We start from the raw sequence: 17725 nt of genomic DNA, 5'->3' as shown, positions 1-17725 counted from the left end.
GAAAAGATTTTGAACTAAATTGCAAAATTTCCATATTTTGCACCGAGGTAAGTTTGTATGTAAATAATACATTATATTTATTTACGTTTTTATATTTCAGCATATTTTATATATTGTAGCTGATTTTGAATCATAATTGACTATTGGAAGAATGGAAATAAGAATTAGAAAGTGAAATACTTCCTGGTTGAACTTTCGGAATCAAAAGATATAGATGGTATGTAGCTAGGTCACATGTATGGTGTTAAGTACACATCATGTGTATAAGAGAGCTACGAGATACTATGTGGTAGCTAGGTCACATGTGTGATACAGGATGTATACCATGTAGACAAGAGAGCTACGGAATAAATGTAGCTAGGTCGCATGTGTGGTTCCAGGTGAAGGACACCATGTAGACAAGAGAGCTATGAGATAAAGTGGCTAGGTCACATGGGTGCTACTAAGTGTTCATGTTCACCATATGTACAAGAGAGCCGAACTATGTGATGGTTGGAACTACGTGCTGAAATCACCAAGCATCGGGGACTCGATCTAAAGTGTTCAACGGGAAAATTGACTAAATGAAATTATGTATGACCTTGTAATCATGGGCCTATACTTGTGATGTATGAAATATGGTGAAAATGATTTGTGATATGTATGTTAAAATGAGGTTAATACAAAGAAAGTGTGAAAGAGTGAATTAGCAATAAAACTGTTTTGGACAGTAGCAGTGACGTGACTTTGAAAAATCACCAAAAATAGTAGGAATTTAACTAGAGGCTGAATGATATATGCAGTTAAAGCTTAATTAGTCTATTTGCATATAAAAGAAACAGATAAAGAAAAGGAATTCTATATTTGGAGATATTTATATTTTTGTGGGAGTTGTTCACAATGACTACGTGATCTCCTGTTCTGACTTTGAAAAATCATTAAAAATTGTACAAAACTAATTAAGAAATATAGTTTAAATTCATAGATTCCTTATTGAGTCTAGTTTTAAATGAAATAAATTTCATGGCTATTTGACTTTTGTAAAGGGCTAAAATAAATTCGTAGTGAACAGAGGTCAGATCAGTCGAGCTGTATAACAGGGGAAACTTTAACTAATCAACTGTACTAATTGGCTGGACCAAAAATTCTAGAAATATTTTAGTAGGAAGTAATATGAGTCTAGTTTCAGTAAAATTTCAAATATTTGAATTTCGAATTTCGTAACTCGAGTTATGATTTATTCAGTGACCATGACGCAAGAGGGGCAACTTGATCAAATTGAAGTAAATAGTGAAATTAAAAATAGATATAATTCAGTTATTTTGTAAACATATTAGATTCCTTATTTATTATTTATACACTTACTTACTAAGCTATAAGCTTACTTTCTTTTCCCTCTTTTGTCTTATAGTGTCATCCAGCTAGCACAAGAGTTAGAGATCGTTGAAGATCTGCCCGCACTATCAATACTTTTGGTATTTGAACTAAACATTTTGAATTATGGCATGTATAGTAGGCTTAGTTATTTTGTTACGTGTCATAATTGCCTAGGTTTAAAATATTAGTTACAGTATTTGACTGATTATTTTGTACAAAGCCATTGAAGTTGGCTAATATTGTTAAAGGCATATGTTATATTGATTCATGATCTAATTGGATGCCATATTTTTGTCTCGGTTTTATTTAATGGTATGTGTTATGTTCTGGTAATACCTCGTACCCTGCTTTGATGTTGAATGCGGGTAAGGGGCGTTACAGTTACTCCAACAAAAGTTTGATGATTTTTCTATGAAGAATTGTAGAAGTTGGAATGTGGTCCTTGTCCACTACTATTTTTCTTTTGATTTCCTACGTAATAAATTGACTCAGGATTTGATGGACAATTCTTGAAAGAATGTCTATCCACATAATATACGCAGGAAGCAATATCAAATTGACTAGGTGGCTGAGCTGTAGTATGATTAAAACTGTTAATAATAAACTGTTTCAATATTGAAGAGATAGAAGATACCTAAGCTAAGAGTGAAGTAAGGGCATATACTTCATGCTCTCCGACTCCTCGTCTTTCTAAAGTTGTTCAATTTATTGGCCACTGGTAATTGTTACTAGCTATTCTCTTGAATATCTCATAAGCGTCATTATAAGACTTTGATAAGGGATCATCATTTGTAGAAGCATCTACCACCAACCTTGGGTGTGCATCGAGACCATTATAAAATGTCTCCAATTGGATTCAATGTGGAATATCATGGTAAGGGCATCTATGAAGTAACTCCTTGAATCTTTCCCATGCCTCGTATAAGGATTCAACATCCAATTGTTGAAAAGTGGTGATCTCATTCCGCAGCTTAGCATTTTTGCTAGGTGGGAAATACTTTACCAGAAAGCGTTCAGTTAATTCTTGCCAAGCTCAAATTGAATGTTGCAGAAATGAATTAAGCCATGCTTATGCTCAATCTCACAACAAGTATGGAAACAAATTCAACCTTAATGCGTTTTCAGTTACACCAACTATCTTAAAGGAATCACTCACCTCTATGAATAGTCAAAGGTGAAGGTTTGGTCTGTGGGCATTCCGCTAAATTGGCCCATGGTTTTAACCATTTGAAACATCATAGGCTTCAGTTCAAACTATAGTGCCGCAATCTCTGGTCTCCTAATCCTTGGATTTAACACATTGAAAAGTGGCACAATGTATTTCCATATAGCTCGAGCCTTATTGTCAGCAATAAGGATTCAATTACGAACATTAGCGGCTCCATTCCCTTGAACATCATTTTAATTTTAAAGGTCTATCTCAGCAGCTTGTCTCTGGACTAGTCTTTCTTGTCTTCTTTGTCGAAATGTACGTTTGATTTCAGGATCTACAGGGAGTAGATCGATGATTCTATTTATGTTCATAAACACCTGGAAATAAATCACAAAAAATAAAGAATAAAGAATAAGAAATTAATTAAACAAAAATAAACCAAATTGCAAGAAATAATTTCACAAATAATGATTAAATTAACAATCTATGACAATGGCCCTATAAACTTGTAATGTTAGGGTTTGTGTAAGTACACATAATCATTATCAAGTAATAAGTAAGTATAAGAGTTATCGTCTCCACAGAGACTTTATATGTTAATCAACTAATTGTAAAATTAAAAATTACAAATTGGTAAGAAAAAATACAATGATTTCGAGTGATTGATGTAAAAATAAATAACTAGATGCAAAATTATCCTAAATGGAAATTAACCTAAGTGTGATCAATAATTAAAATGTATGAGGGGGGTTTAGTAGCAAATTCACAAGGTTTAACAATAATAACATGAAAAGACTAGAATAATTACAACATTTGACTTGGTTCATTTTCAACGTGTTCACAATGTTCCAGAAAACATTTGATGACAACTCGATCTTTCATTAACCTTGAAACTAGTATTAAGCCCTTGATAATCTTTTACTTAGAAAAACATGCATACTACCATGATCATATTTAACTAAGGATTCTTAGAGTTTATGTGAAGTAATAGGGATAGATTAGGTTTGAAACAATTTAATCACACAAACCTAAAAGTTATTCAATTAATAAGATCTCTCGAGTTATTATGAACCATTAATTTAATCGGGCTAGGATCTAAATTAAGCATGCACCTTTCAACTATTGTAACACCCCTAACCTGTATCTGTCGTCAGAGTAAGGGTACGAGGTATTACTGATCAATTCACAACATTTAACATACATAACTCATACATAAAGCATTCATTCTCCTAAATCGTTCAACACAATCACTTTGTCCCTTATAAGGGCCTACGAGGCCTAAAACATGCTTTAGAAGTAGTTCGGGACTAAACCGATAACTTATGAAAATTTTGAAAACTTAGAAAAATATCAACCATACAGGGGTCACACACCCGTGTAAACAGGCCGTGTGCCTCACACAGCTCCAAACACACCCGTGTCTCAGGTAGTGTGGAAACAGGGCATACATACTGACTTGGGTTACACGGCCAACCACATGCCAGTGTGTCTAGCCTGTGTGCCCTTCGAAGAGGCCACACACATCTGTGTGTCAGGCTGTGTGCTAGGCCGTGCCAAAACTGTAAGGTATACTGACTTATGTAACATAGCCAAGTCACACGCCCGTGTGCTAGGCCGTGTGCCAATTAGAGAGTATACTGATTTGTACCACACGGCCACTCACACGCCCGTGTGTGAGATCGTCTGGAGCATACTGACTTTAATTCAATTTCATCACCAGGAGACATGTAACACCCCTTACCCGTATCCGTCGCCAGAACAGGGTACGAGGTATTAACAAATTATAGTATATACTATTAAATAAAACCCAAACAAAAATATGGCGTGCAATTTGATCATGAATCATTATAACATATGCCATTAACAATACAAACCAATTTCAAAGACTTCGTACAAAAGGATTAGTTTGATACTATAATTAATATTTTAAACCTAGACAATTATGACATGTAACAAAATAACTAAGTCTACTATACATGCCATATTTCAAAATGTTGAGTTCAAATACCAAGAGTATTGATAGTGCGGCCGGATCTTCAACGATCTCTAACTCTTGTGCTAGCTGGATGACACTATAAGACAAAAGAGAGAAAAGAAAGTAAGCTTATAGCTTAGTAAGTAAGTATATAAATAACAAATAAGGAATCTAATATGTTTACAACATAACTCAATTATATCATATTTTTAATTTTACTATTTACTCCGATTTGATCAAGCTATCCCTCCTGCGTCATGATCACTAAATAAATCATAACTCGAGTTACGAAACTCAAAATTCAAATCCGTAAAATTTTCCTCAATCTAGACTCATAAAAATTATTACTAATTGTTTTCTAGAATTTTTGGTTTAGCCAATTAGTACAGTTTATTAGTTAAATTTTCTCCTGTTACACAGCTCAACTGATCTGACCTCTGTTCACTACAAATTGAATTTCTCTTAGTACACAATTAAAATAACTATGAAACCTATTTCATTTAAAACTAGACTCAATAAGGAATTTAGTCATATAAACTATACTTCTTAATTTATTTTGTACAAATTTTAATGATTTTTCAAAGTTGGAATAAGGGGATCACATAGTCATCCTGAGCAAGTCACACACAATTGTAAATATATCAAAATATAGAATTCGTTTGCTTGATCTATTTTTTTTATATGAAAATAGACTCATTAAGATTTAATTTCAAATCTCATTCAAGCTCTAATTAAATTCCTTCTATTTTTGGTGATTTTTCAAAATCACGTCACTGCTACTGTCCAAAATAGTTTTAATGCTAATTTCACTCTTTCACACATTCTTTGTACTAACCTCATTTTAACTTATATATATATATCACAAATCATTTTCACCGCATTTCATACATCACGAGTATAGGCCCATGATTACAATGTCGCCACAAAGCCATCCCGTTGAACAATTCGGATTAATTCTCTATACTTGATGGTTTCAGCACACAGCCCCACCATCATATTTCATTTAATTCGGCTCTCTTGTACACATGGTGAACACTTAGTACCACTCATGTGACCTAGCCAATTTGTCTCGTAGCTCTCTTGTCTACATGGTGTCCTTCACTTGGAATCACGCATGCGACCTAGCAACATTTATCTCTCCCGTAGCTCTCTTGTCTACATGGGATACATCCCGTATCACACATGTGACCTAGCTACTACATAGTATCTCGTAGCTTTCTTGTACACATGATGTGCACTCAGCACCATACATGTGACCTAGCTACGCTCCATCTATTTTATTCGACCTTTCCGAATGTTCAACCGGGATTTCTCTCTCTATTACTTATTTTCATTCTTCCAATAGTCTATTTATACTTCAACATCAGCTAGTATATATATAATAGGTTGAAATATAAAAATGTAAATGAAATTAATGTATTATTTACATACAAACTTACCTCGATGCAAAAATATGGAAATTTTGCAATTTAGTCCAAAACTTTTTCCTTCCCCCGTTCGAGGTCGATTCCACGCCTTTCTTGATCTATAACAACCTATCTAGCTCATTTAAAACTCGAACTATTTATTTTAATCCAAAAATCACATTATACAAAAATTACATTTTTGCCCCCTAACTTTTACAAAATTATGATTTTCCCCAAGGCTCGGAAATTTAATTTCAGCCCTTATTCTTATGTTTAATGACCTGCTGATCATTTTTCTCTTCTATGGCAACATCAAATTCTCACTCTAACACATAGTTATGAACAATAGGTATTTTTATCGATTATGCCGTTTTGCTCGTTTTCCCTAAAAATCGCTTAGAAAAGATCGTTCTTCTAATTTCAAACATTCATATTCTACCATCAAACAACAAAATACATGCCTATCATTCATGGGTAAATTTTTAAACATAAACCCTAACTCGAAATAATGGTAGAAATAGGTAAACCGAGCTACGAGGATTTCAAAAATGTGAAGAACATTAAAAACGGGGCTTGAAATCACTTACTATGAAGCTTGAAAGTTGAAGAAACCCTAGCTATGGAGGAGAGCAAATTTCGGCAACAACTAGTGAAGATGATGACCAATTTTGTGTTATTTTTCCCATTTTATTTCATTTAATATACAAATGACCAAAATGCCCTTACTACTAAACTTTTAAAAAAATTCCCTCCATGTCCAACTTTTGTCCATAACTTAGGAATTGGTCAAATTGCTATTTAAACCTCCTAGTTAATATCTCAAAGCAATTTCATACTAAAAACTTCTAAAACACGAGTTTTACAATTTATTCGGTTTAGTCCCTAATCTCAACTTAAGTGCTCAATGCATAGAATTTCATCACGAAATTTTTACGAAATCGTGAAATCATATCATAAACCCCAAAATAATTATAAAACAATTATTTCTAACTCGGATTTGTGGTCACAAAACCACTATTCCGATTAGGCCCTAATTCGGGTTATCACAGGACACATGGCCATGTAACATGACCGTGTGTCATACATGAATGAGACACACGCCCGTGTCTCTGCTCGTGTGGATAGAAATAGGCCATTTGCAAGGCCAATTTTCCACCCTTATTCATGCTCACCAAAACAACCAAAATGGTACCATTTCATCACTACAATTAGGTAGCCAAAATCATCAACCAAATGCACAATTCATACCATTATAATTTCATCTATTCCATATCTCAAATCACTACCATTTACTTAACCAAATACATGCCAAAACAATATCAATCTATTTAGTTCATTTACCATCATTCACACACACATAACTCCCTTATAAATAACCAACACAACACCTAAAATCATACCTCATCAAGGCTGTAACACCCCAAACCTGGCCTAGACATTATGGCCGAATCTGGTGATGTCACATTGAAGTGTTTTTCGCAAAGAGTGATATCGTTGAAATTTTTTTTTCATATTTACCTTTGTTATGTGTTCTTAACGAAGATTTACGATGTCTCGTTCATTTTCAAAATCTAAGTCGTTTGTCAAAAGTTAATCATATTAAATTGTTATTAATTTTAAAACATTATTTCTTGCGGAAGTATTTAAAACATGTTGCGTGAGCGTGGTATTTTGAAAAACATTTGTCTTTTTAAAAAATCGTGTCCCACTACTAGCAGATATAAATCAAAATAAACTAAACCCCAGAATTAAAGATTAAAAATTTAAAGAGGCCTTATTACATTGAAAATACCCAAAATTTAACTACTTAAGTTTTTAACCCAATGAGAAAGTCCGTGCAGTTATATGGCCACATTTGAGTCCCTCGCAGCACCGACCCGCCTAAGCCTAGGGATTAACTGTACAATGAACAGATGGGTGAATTATGAAAACTCAGTGTGTACTCCAATAACAAATAACTAGTCAGCAAGCATAAACAGTTTGGGCCTAAGCCTAATTCAATAAAAGTTTAGTTTCAATTAGGCCTTAGCCCATTACATTATCAGTATCGGTGTGGGCCTGAGCCCATCTCAGTAACAGTACAATACAGATATACAATCAATAGATCCTACCCAACCATCCTCTACATTCCATCTCCGTCCAACCCTACACTCCATGTGGGGATAAAATCAACCCACCCATCTGTACACTCCAAGTAGTACCGGTTGCAGCACTAAACAGTATTTGCAGTAGAGCTGCCAGTACAGTACACTTCTTCCAATCATAATAAAACCCATCCCCATGCAACATATCATGCAGCATGTCATAATATCATACATGTGATCACTATATTTAATATGACATGTTCAAACATAATCATACATCTCCTAGGGGCATAGTAGTCATTTTATCATGTAGGGGCATTTCAGTCATTTTATTAATTAGGGGTCTAGGTACACTTACCAACCCAATAGTAGGTCCACAGTTGTCTCGGGTGACCCGTGCAACCTTAGCAGTCAAACAGTAAAGATGGGCCCACGACCCATATTGTAGGCCTATGTGGGCCCACATGCCCATGTGGCTCACATAGCCCAAAAATGGCCTTGGCCATGTGAACTACACAGCCTGGCCTAATATTCTCCACACGTCCATGTGGTTTACCCGTGTGGGGCCCACGTGCCCATAGGGTGTTTAGCCCAAAATAGCCCAATATGGCCTCGGCCCATGAAATCGCTTATGACCGGCCTCCAAGATAATAAGCACATGTTTAGGCTTACGGACTACCACACGACTGAGCACACGCCCGTGTAGTGTCCTCGGTCGCTTATTTCAGCTTTTGCTGATTTACGAATAAAGGCAGTGTTTTTACACACCCACACAACTAGTTTCGATTCGTCACGCACAGACGCTTGGGCCCTCACAAAACCTAAATTAGACCATTCAGACCCCATAATCAGTCCTACTTTACAATTTAAATGAAACCCAAAACCAATAATCCAACGATGAACATTTTAGAGTTACCTTCAATCGAACCATTGTGATTCTCGCGGATTTAACCTTGCGATTGGCTCCTTTTACTATTTCGTCCACAACTTGGTATTTTCCCCATTTTAGCCCGAATTTTAGTTTTCCTTGCTCTATCATTTAAAATATAGTCTAATTAGGACTCGCATTATTCAAATTGACCCAAACTCATATTTTGCAAAATTACAGTTTTGCCCCTAAACTTTCACATATTTACACTTTTACCCCAAAGCTCGTAAATTAAACTTCAGCCTATTTTCTTATGTTTTATGACATGCTGATCATTTTTCCCTTCTATTGCAACATCAAATTCTCACTCTAACATGTACTTATGACTATTAGGTATTTTTACCGATTAAGCCATTTTGCTCGTTTTCGCTTAAAACCGAGTAGTACAAGTTGTCTAACATAATTTAAAACCTCATATTCTATCATAAAACACCAAAATACGCAAATTTCACCTATGGGTATTTTTCCAAATATGAACCCTAGGTTGAATTATTGCTAGCATAAGCTTAATCGAGCTACTGGGACTCAAAAAACGTAAAAATCATTAAAAACGAGGCTAGAACGGACTTACAATCGAGCTTGGAAGCTTGAAAAACCCTAGCCATGGTTTCTCCTTGCTACATTCGGCCATGGGGTTGAAGATGAGCAAAATTGGCTTTTAATTTTGTATTTTAATTCATTTTACCCCTAAATGACCAAAATACCCTTACTACTAAACTTTCCAAAAATTCCATCAATGTCCAATTTTTGTCCATAGACTTAGAAATTGGTAAAATTTCTATTTAAGACCTCCTAATTAATATTTCAAAACAATTTCATACTAGAAACTTCTAGAATGCAAGTTTTGCAAATTATTCGATTTAGTCCCTAATTTCAATTTAAGCACTTTATGCATAAAATTTCTTCACGAAATTTTCACACAATCATGCAATCATATCATAGACCTCAAAATAATTATAAAATCATTATTTCTATCTCAGATTTTTTGGTCACGAAACCACTATTTCGACTAGGCCCAAAATCAGGATATTACACTTTTGCACATGAGTATATTGCCCAACATCCATTGAAATTTCAATAGTTCAACAGAAAAGACTCTTGAAGTGTGGTAAGGTGCAATTAATGGATACTGATAATGTGATGAGCACATCTATGTTTACTTGATTCTTATATGAGGTTATGTGATTAACTTGTTTGATTAAGTGTTTTTGTTAAGGTAAACTCACCCAAAATTTATGGGAAGTATGACTATGAATGCTTGTATTGATAAATATGACTGGTAAGTTTATTTTCTACTATATGGACTTACTAAGCATAAAATGCTTACTCCGTTTAATTTTCCATGTTTTATAGTGCTTAAAAGCTCGCTATACACTATCACATTTTGGTATACATAGAAATCTCTTTTGGTATAATGGCATGTATAAGCTTATTTGGCCAATGATGGCTCGTAATTGTTTTTTTGTAAATGTAACACTCCTAACCCGTATCCATCACCGGAATAGGGTTACAAGGTATTATCGGATATTACACATTAATCACATGCATTTATGAAATCATTATCGTAAACTATTCACAGACATTCACATTTACCCTTTACAAGGTAATACGAAACCTTAAAACATGTATAAAGTGGTTCGGGACTAAACCAATCACATATAAAAGATTTCGAACACTTAAGAAAAATTTTGCAACCACATGTCACATGCCCGTGTGAATAGGCTGTGTGACTCACATAGTTATCAAACACGCCCGTGTCATAGGTCGTTTGAAACAAGGAATACATACTAACTTGTACCACACGGTCGGAGACATGCCCGTGTGCCTTGCCATGGTCAAAACCGACTTGGGTCACACGGCTAACCACACGCCCATGTGTCTAGCCTGTGTACCTTTTGAAATGGCCACACACGCCCATATGCCAAGGCTGTGTGCCTCACACGGCCACCAGACACATCCGTGTGTCTAAGTCGTGCTCAAGACTAACTTTTAATTGTAGGACTACCCCAAGGGACACACGGCTGTGTAACATGACCGTGTGTCGCACACGACTGAGACACACACCCATATCTATGCCCATGTGGACAAAAATAGGCCATTTACAAAGCCAAATTGCCACCCTAATCTTAAGCACACAAAGCAACCAAAATAGCATCATTTCAATACTCTTATAGGCAGCCAAATTCACCTAAACATACACATATCATGCCGTCTAAACACAACGATTTCAACATCACATAAACAAGCCACACATAAGACATCAAATACATCACATTATTAACCTTTCAAGCGCATATCATAAGCCAAATTAAATGGCTAAAACATACCAATATTTACAATCGAAAGTAAGTGAAATCTCATGGCTATAATCTTAACACAAAATTTATCATATACTCACTAGCCTATACATGCCATACATTAATATTTACAGCTTTAAAAGTACCAAAATATCATTCGATCATGTGAAAATGATCCTTGATGATCCTCGAGCTCACAGTAGCTTCGATAATCTAAAAAAACAATTGAAAACACACACACAAAGTAAGCTTTTGAAAGCTTAGTAAGCTATATACAAATAAATACAACTCACGAATCAAGTATAATTTAATAAATTCATTTAGGATTTATAACCATTTCACATATACATTTTATGAAGCACATCATACTCATTTGCTCATATACAAATCAAATAATCCCAATTCACTTCACTTACACATATAGTATATTTCACTTTCATGAACATTACATATCATCTTTTAATCACAATTAAACATATACTTACTTCTCATTCTCAACTTTACACACATTTTAAACATACCTGAATCGGATACACATTTCATATATTCATTCATTTCTCAGAATGCCTGTTGAACCTTACGGAATCAAATAGGATACGCGGATAGGTCAGAAAGCTCGTACAATGCCAACGTCCCAGACGTGGTCTTACATGTAATCAAATATCGATGCCACTGTTCTAGAAAGGGTCTTACACGAAATCAAATACGATGCCGGTGTCCCAGACATGGTCTTACATGCAAATATAAAATCGATGCCAACATCCCAGACATGGTCTTACATGAAATCACATATCAGAATCCTATGTCATGACATATGTATCTTAACTATTCTTATGGTTCGTACGAGACTTTTCGGATGTCGTCATATTATCAAAACCTTCTCGAATTTCTCATATTCAACTCAAATAGCCATTCATCACTATTCATTAACATATAAGCAGTAATAATTCAATTCAAACATATTTATTTGTATATCGACTTACGTCGTACGAGAATAAATAGAACGAATGGCTACCTAACTACTTTTGTTTTCCCCCGGTCTAATTCTGTTTTCTTTGGTTCTTGATCTAAACACATTCAAATTTAACTCTTTTATTCACCATATCATTCACTTAAATCCATTTACACATATTTAGGGCATTTTACAAATTAGCCCTCATATTTTCACATTTTAACACTTTAGTCCTTAATCACAAAAATCACAAAATATAAAAAAATTTCTATATACACATGCTAAACTGAATTTTCCCTTCGCTCATATAAGCCCACATATTTCATTTATTTCACATTTTAGCCCCTCAATTTCTCATTTTCACAAATTAGTCCAAAATACTCAAATTCATTAAAAATTCAAATAAAAAACATATTAACCCAACACATATCTTTCATTTTCCATCAACTAACATTACAAAGCTTTCATAATGCACCATTTAAGAACACAAAACTCATGGATTCATCCATGGCACATCTCAAAATCATCATCAAATTTAGAAATTCAAGCATGGGTTAGCTAGAGCAAGATGCAACAATCACAAAAACATAGAAATCATCTAAAACGGATCAAAAACATATAACTAATTGATTCTTGAGCTTGTCGAACCCTAAATAGCTCTTTTTCTTTTCTTTTTCTTCTATTTTCAGTTGATGAACAAAGAATAATGAATATTATTGTGACAGCCCAAAGTTGACCCTAGTCGGGAAGTGGTTTCGGGACCGCTAAACCGAGTCACCGAAATGTTTGAATGTGATACTTATTGTCTAGAATATGTAATTATGAATGTGTGAAAATTTCAAGCTTCAATTTGGTTGATTTCATGTGAATTTAGTCAATAGGACTTATGTGAGAAAATTCAAAAATGTGATAGGTCAATGTGTGAGGACCTATTAGTGCATGTGGACAAAGGGGGGGACTTGCATGTCAAATTTCCCCCCTAATGAGTAGTGGCCGGCCATGACAAAGAATGATGGGAAAAACATGTCATGAAACATGTTTTGTTAGTGGAAGAATAAAATAAGAAGTATGGGTAATAAAGAAATGGAAAACAAAAGAAAAAAAAATGTGTGTGTAGTGTTTGTCCCCCCCCTTTGCCGTGAGCTCAAGAGAAGAAAGGAGAAAAGTTTGTGTTCATCCTTTCTCACCTCCATTTTAGCCTAAATTAGAAAGAAAAACAAAGAAAAAAATTTCTCATCCTTTGGTTCATCCTTGGCCAAAAATTTTAAGGAGGAAAGAAGAAGAAAGGTGAAGAGATTCGGCCATGCATGTAGCTAGGCCAAGGTATGTTTGATGATGTTCCATGAGATGCATGCATGTTTTAGTTGTTAGCTTGAGTTCTACCTAGCCCATGGTCTAAATCTTGCTATGTGATGGGAATGGCACTTGACCATGGATGAATCATTCTTGGTTGATGTTTGATGTTGTGGTGATGAGGCATGAGGATGAGTTAAGATTCGGCCTAGGTGGAGGTTGTGTTAATGCCATTGCATGCAAAATATGAAGCTTGTTAATGATGCATGTGATGATGGCTTGATGATTCTTGAACCTCCTTTTTAGCATTTTTTGTTGTGTGAGCACATATGTGCATTGGTTGCTAAATGGAGAAGAATCGGCTAGCAAGATGTGTGCTAAGGCCGAATGTAACTTTGCATGTTAATGAGCAATGCATGTGTTAAATTGATGAAAAGGGGGAGGATGCTTTACTAGTGTGTACATGTGTGTATTAAGTGTTGAAATCGACCCCAAAAATGGACATGCATATTCGGGCAAGGGCAAGAAATTAGCTAATATGTGGTGTTGATGCATGATTTTTTGCATGTATGAGACTTTAATGTCTAAGGTATAAATATGGGCTAAGTGCCTTGTGTTCATCTTTTGATGCCTAAAATGATGAAATCAATTTATTTGTTTGATTAAGCTCAAGAGCAAAGGGGAAATAAAACCGATAAAGGGAAGGAAAAAGTGGTCGAATAGTTAGCGGGATCGTTCGACAACACCCGAGGTAAGTTCTTGAGTAAGAGAGCTTAAATTTCGATGTGATTAAATCATGCTCTATGTGTGGCTATTGAGCCGAATGTGCAAGGACAATATGTGCCTTGTGTTTGAGTTTCGTAAACGAAAATGAAATATGAATGTGCTATGAATTATTGTTAGATGTGCATGATTAAGTGAATGCTGTCCGGGCTAAGTCCCGAAGGCTTTGTGCTAAGTGAATATATCCGGATTAAGATCCGAAGGCCTTTGTGCGAGATACTAAATCCGGGTTAAGTCCCGAAGGCATTCGTGCGAGTTGTTAAATCCGGGTTAAGTCCCGAAGGCATTCGTGCGAGTTATTAAATCTGGGTTAAGTCCCGAAGGCATTCGTGCGAGTTGTTAAATCCGGGTTATGTCCCGAAGGCATTGTGTGAGTTACTAAAACCGGGCTATGTCCCGAAGGCATTTGAACGAGGAGCTATATCCGGTTAAATCCCGAAGGTACGTGATTTGGTAATGAATGAGCTTGCTGTAAAATTCCAGCGAATACTCGAAAAACATCCCAATATGGGGATATGTTACGTATGTGTTGAATTTAATCGAGCCCTTACAAATAAATGTTCGCTCAGTTGATAAACGAGCTACCGGCCTTCGGCCAAGTTAGTTTATTGTGTATGTACATAAGGGTTGTTAATGTTGTGAAGCAAGTTTGATATCGGTAAATTGCGTATTATGAAATATTCCGTTTAGCTAAACGTGTGCTATTCTTTGTGCATGCTGGAATTCCTTGCTCAAACTTACTAAGCATAAATTGCTTACTCGTTACATTGCTCCTCTGTTTTATAGATTTTTGGTTCTCCAGCTATCGGACTCGGGATCTTGAAGTCGAAGTCGCCCACACTATCAAAGGCTCTTTTGGGTACTATTTTGGTTGAATTTTGTTATGGCATGTATAGGACTACCCATTGTTGTCTTTCGAGTACTTTATGAAATGTATAAGTGTACAGCCATGCGAAAATGGCTTGTAGAAGTGGAGTATGGCATTAGACCATTCGTATTTATGAATGTATAGATGGTTTCATGATGTAACTATGTTGGAATGGAAGTGTTGAGCAAATGATCAGCCACTAGAATGGCTAAGTATGATCATATGTGGGCTTATGTATGACAAGGCCCTAGTTGGTCCATGAAACCCCAAATTAGGTAAGGTTCACTTTGAAAACAGAAGCTAATAGCAGCAGTGGTGTGGATTGGAAAAATCACAAGAATTCGTAGGAGTGGAATTAAATATTGAATAAATTATGTAATCGAACCTTGATGAATCTACTTTCATATGGAAGTAACGAAACAATTATAGGAACAGTACAGAAAGAGATATTCGGGTTCTTGTGGAACAGGGCCAGAACAGTTTCTGGATTCACTGTTCCGCCTTTGGAAATTCACTATAAATTGACCAGAGATAATTAGGGATCATACCATATATGTATGGATTCCTCTCTGAGTCTAGTTTCCATAGAAACAAACGGCATCAGTATTGAAGCTCTGTGTAGAGAGATATCCCAGTCGTAATGGGAAAAGGTCAGTGTAGTCGACCCCTGTAACATGGGAGACTTTGACTAATAAACTGTACTAATTGGCCCAACCAAAAATTCTAGAAAAAAATCCATAGGTGGGGACATGAGTCTAGTTTCAGGGAAAAATCACAAAACTGATTTTTGAGTTGTTAAACTCAAGATATGATTTTTGAAGCGACTAGTACTCGGACTGGGCAGTGTCTGGAAAAAAAAATTTCAAAGTTTGTTAACATCTCGTGTCCGACTCCGGTGTCGGTCTCGGGTTCGGGGTGTTACATTTTATTGGTATCAGAGCTACGATTTAGTCGATTCTAGGACTACCGTAATGTTTTGGGTCTAGCTATACATGCCATTTTATGTGATTACTTGATAGTGTGGTGATTTCCGACAATCGTAAATGTGTTTATTTATAGTAATGGATCCCGATCGTGACCGAGAAGTAGCTGATGATCTTGAGAGTGTAGCGCCTGCTCCCGCACAAGGGACAGTGCCGGCGGACTCTCAACCTAATGCTAGTAATCAGAATGATGAAGCTAGACAAGCATTCTATAGTGTGATGAATGATTGGTTTAACCAATACATTCGAACTAATATGGCTGTTCCACAACCTCCATTCCCGACAAATACTACCCCCGCACCTACAATACCACCGGTAACGGACCAAATAAGGTCAAATAAGCCCCAGTTGACAGAATCCGAAAACATGGGGCTACTGAATTTAAGGCTATGGATAGCGATGATGCCGAGCAAGCTGAATTTTGGCTGGACAACACTATCCGGGTACTCGATGAGCTATCTTGTACACCCGATGAATGCCTAAAGTGTGCTATCTCCTTGCTACGTGATTCTGCCTACTATTGGTGGAGTACTCTGACTTCTATTGTGCCCCGAGAGCAAGTAACTTGGGAGTTTTTCCAAACTGAGTTTCGGAAAAAGTATATCAGTCAGAGATTTGTTGATCAAAAACGGAAGGAATTTCTTGAGCTTAAGCAAGGCTCCATGTCGGTTACTGATTACGAGCGAAAATTTGTTAGACTTAGCAAATACGCTCGGGAATGTGTTTCGTCTGAAGCTATTATGTGTAAACGCTTCGAGGATGGGCTGAATGAAGATATAAAGATGTTCGTTGGCGTTCTTGAAATACGAGAGTTCGTGGTACTTGTTGAACGAGCTTGTAAAGCCGAAGAGCTTAGAAAAGAAAAGCAAAGAGTTGATGAGGGAACTGGAGAGTTTCGTAAAAGATCCTCGGGAAGGTCTCTTCAACAGACATCGAAGAGATTTCGAGATGATGCGGGCCAGTTTAGAGGCACTTCGGGCCTTTTTGGACGAGATCGTGATCGACCCCTGTGGGTACACGAGGCACTTCGGTCGCCAGTGTTGGGAATGAACGTCGAGACAGGACGAAATGCCGATATTGCGGTAAATGGCATTCGGGGAGTTGTAGATTTCCTGACCGCTCCTGTTACAAATGCGGATCAGTGGACCACTTCATTAAAGATTGCCCGAGGTTGTCGGGGCAGAATGCAAATCAGAGTGGGAGACCGGGTGCTACCACTGCTCGAGGTAGACCATCTGGAAATATGGGCAATGTTGGTGGTGGTCAGAGAGGATCTAGAGATGATATAACCAGATTCGAAGCCCGTGCGCCTGCTAGAGCTTATGCTATACGTGCCCGCGAGGATGCTTCTTCGCCTGATGTTATTACCGGTACATTCACCCTCTTTGATACTAATGTAATTGCTTTGATTGACCCCGGTTCTACCCATTCTTACATATGTGAAACCTTAGCATCCAGTAAGACTTTACCTATTGAGTCTACTGAGTTTGTAATTCGGGTGTCAAATCCCTTGGGTCGTTACGTGCTTGTCGACAAAGTGTGTAAGAAATATCCCCTGGAAATTCGAGGTTCCTGTTTTCCAGCGGACTTGATGCTTTTGCCGTTTGATGAATTTGATGTTATCCTTGGGTTGGATTGGTTGACCGC

The 17725-nt window shown here is 36.4% G+C and overlaps 1 non-coding gene across 1 annotated transcript; it reads left to right on the top strand.

Moving 5' to 3' along the window:
- Positions 1 to 2222: 2222 nt before the first annotated feature.
- Positions 2223 to 2329, top strand: LOC121203835 (small nucleolar RNA R71). Its single transcript, XR_005898770.1, has one exon. It is a non-coding gene; the product is annotated as a small nucleolar RNA R71 (small nucleolar RNA).
- The last annotated feature ends 15396 nt before the right edge of the window (positions 2330 to 17725 follow it).

Source organism: Gossypium hirsutum, chromosome A07, assembly GCF_007990345.1.
Source record: "Gossypium hirsutum isolate 1008001.06 chromosome A07, Gossypium_hirsutum_v2.1, whole genome shotgun sequence".
NCBI classification, from domain to species: Eukaryota; Viridiplantae; Streptophyta; class Magnoliopsida; order Malvales; family Malvaceae; genus Gossypium; species Gossypium hirsutum.
The sequence above is the reverse complement of the archived record's forward strand: the minus strand, read 5'-3'. Positions and strand labels throughout refer to the sequence as shown.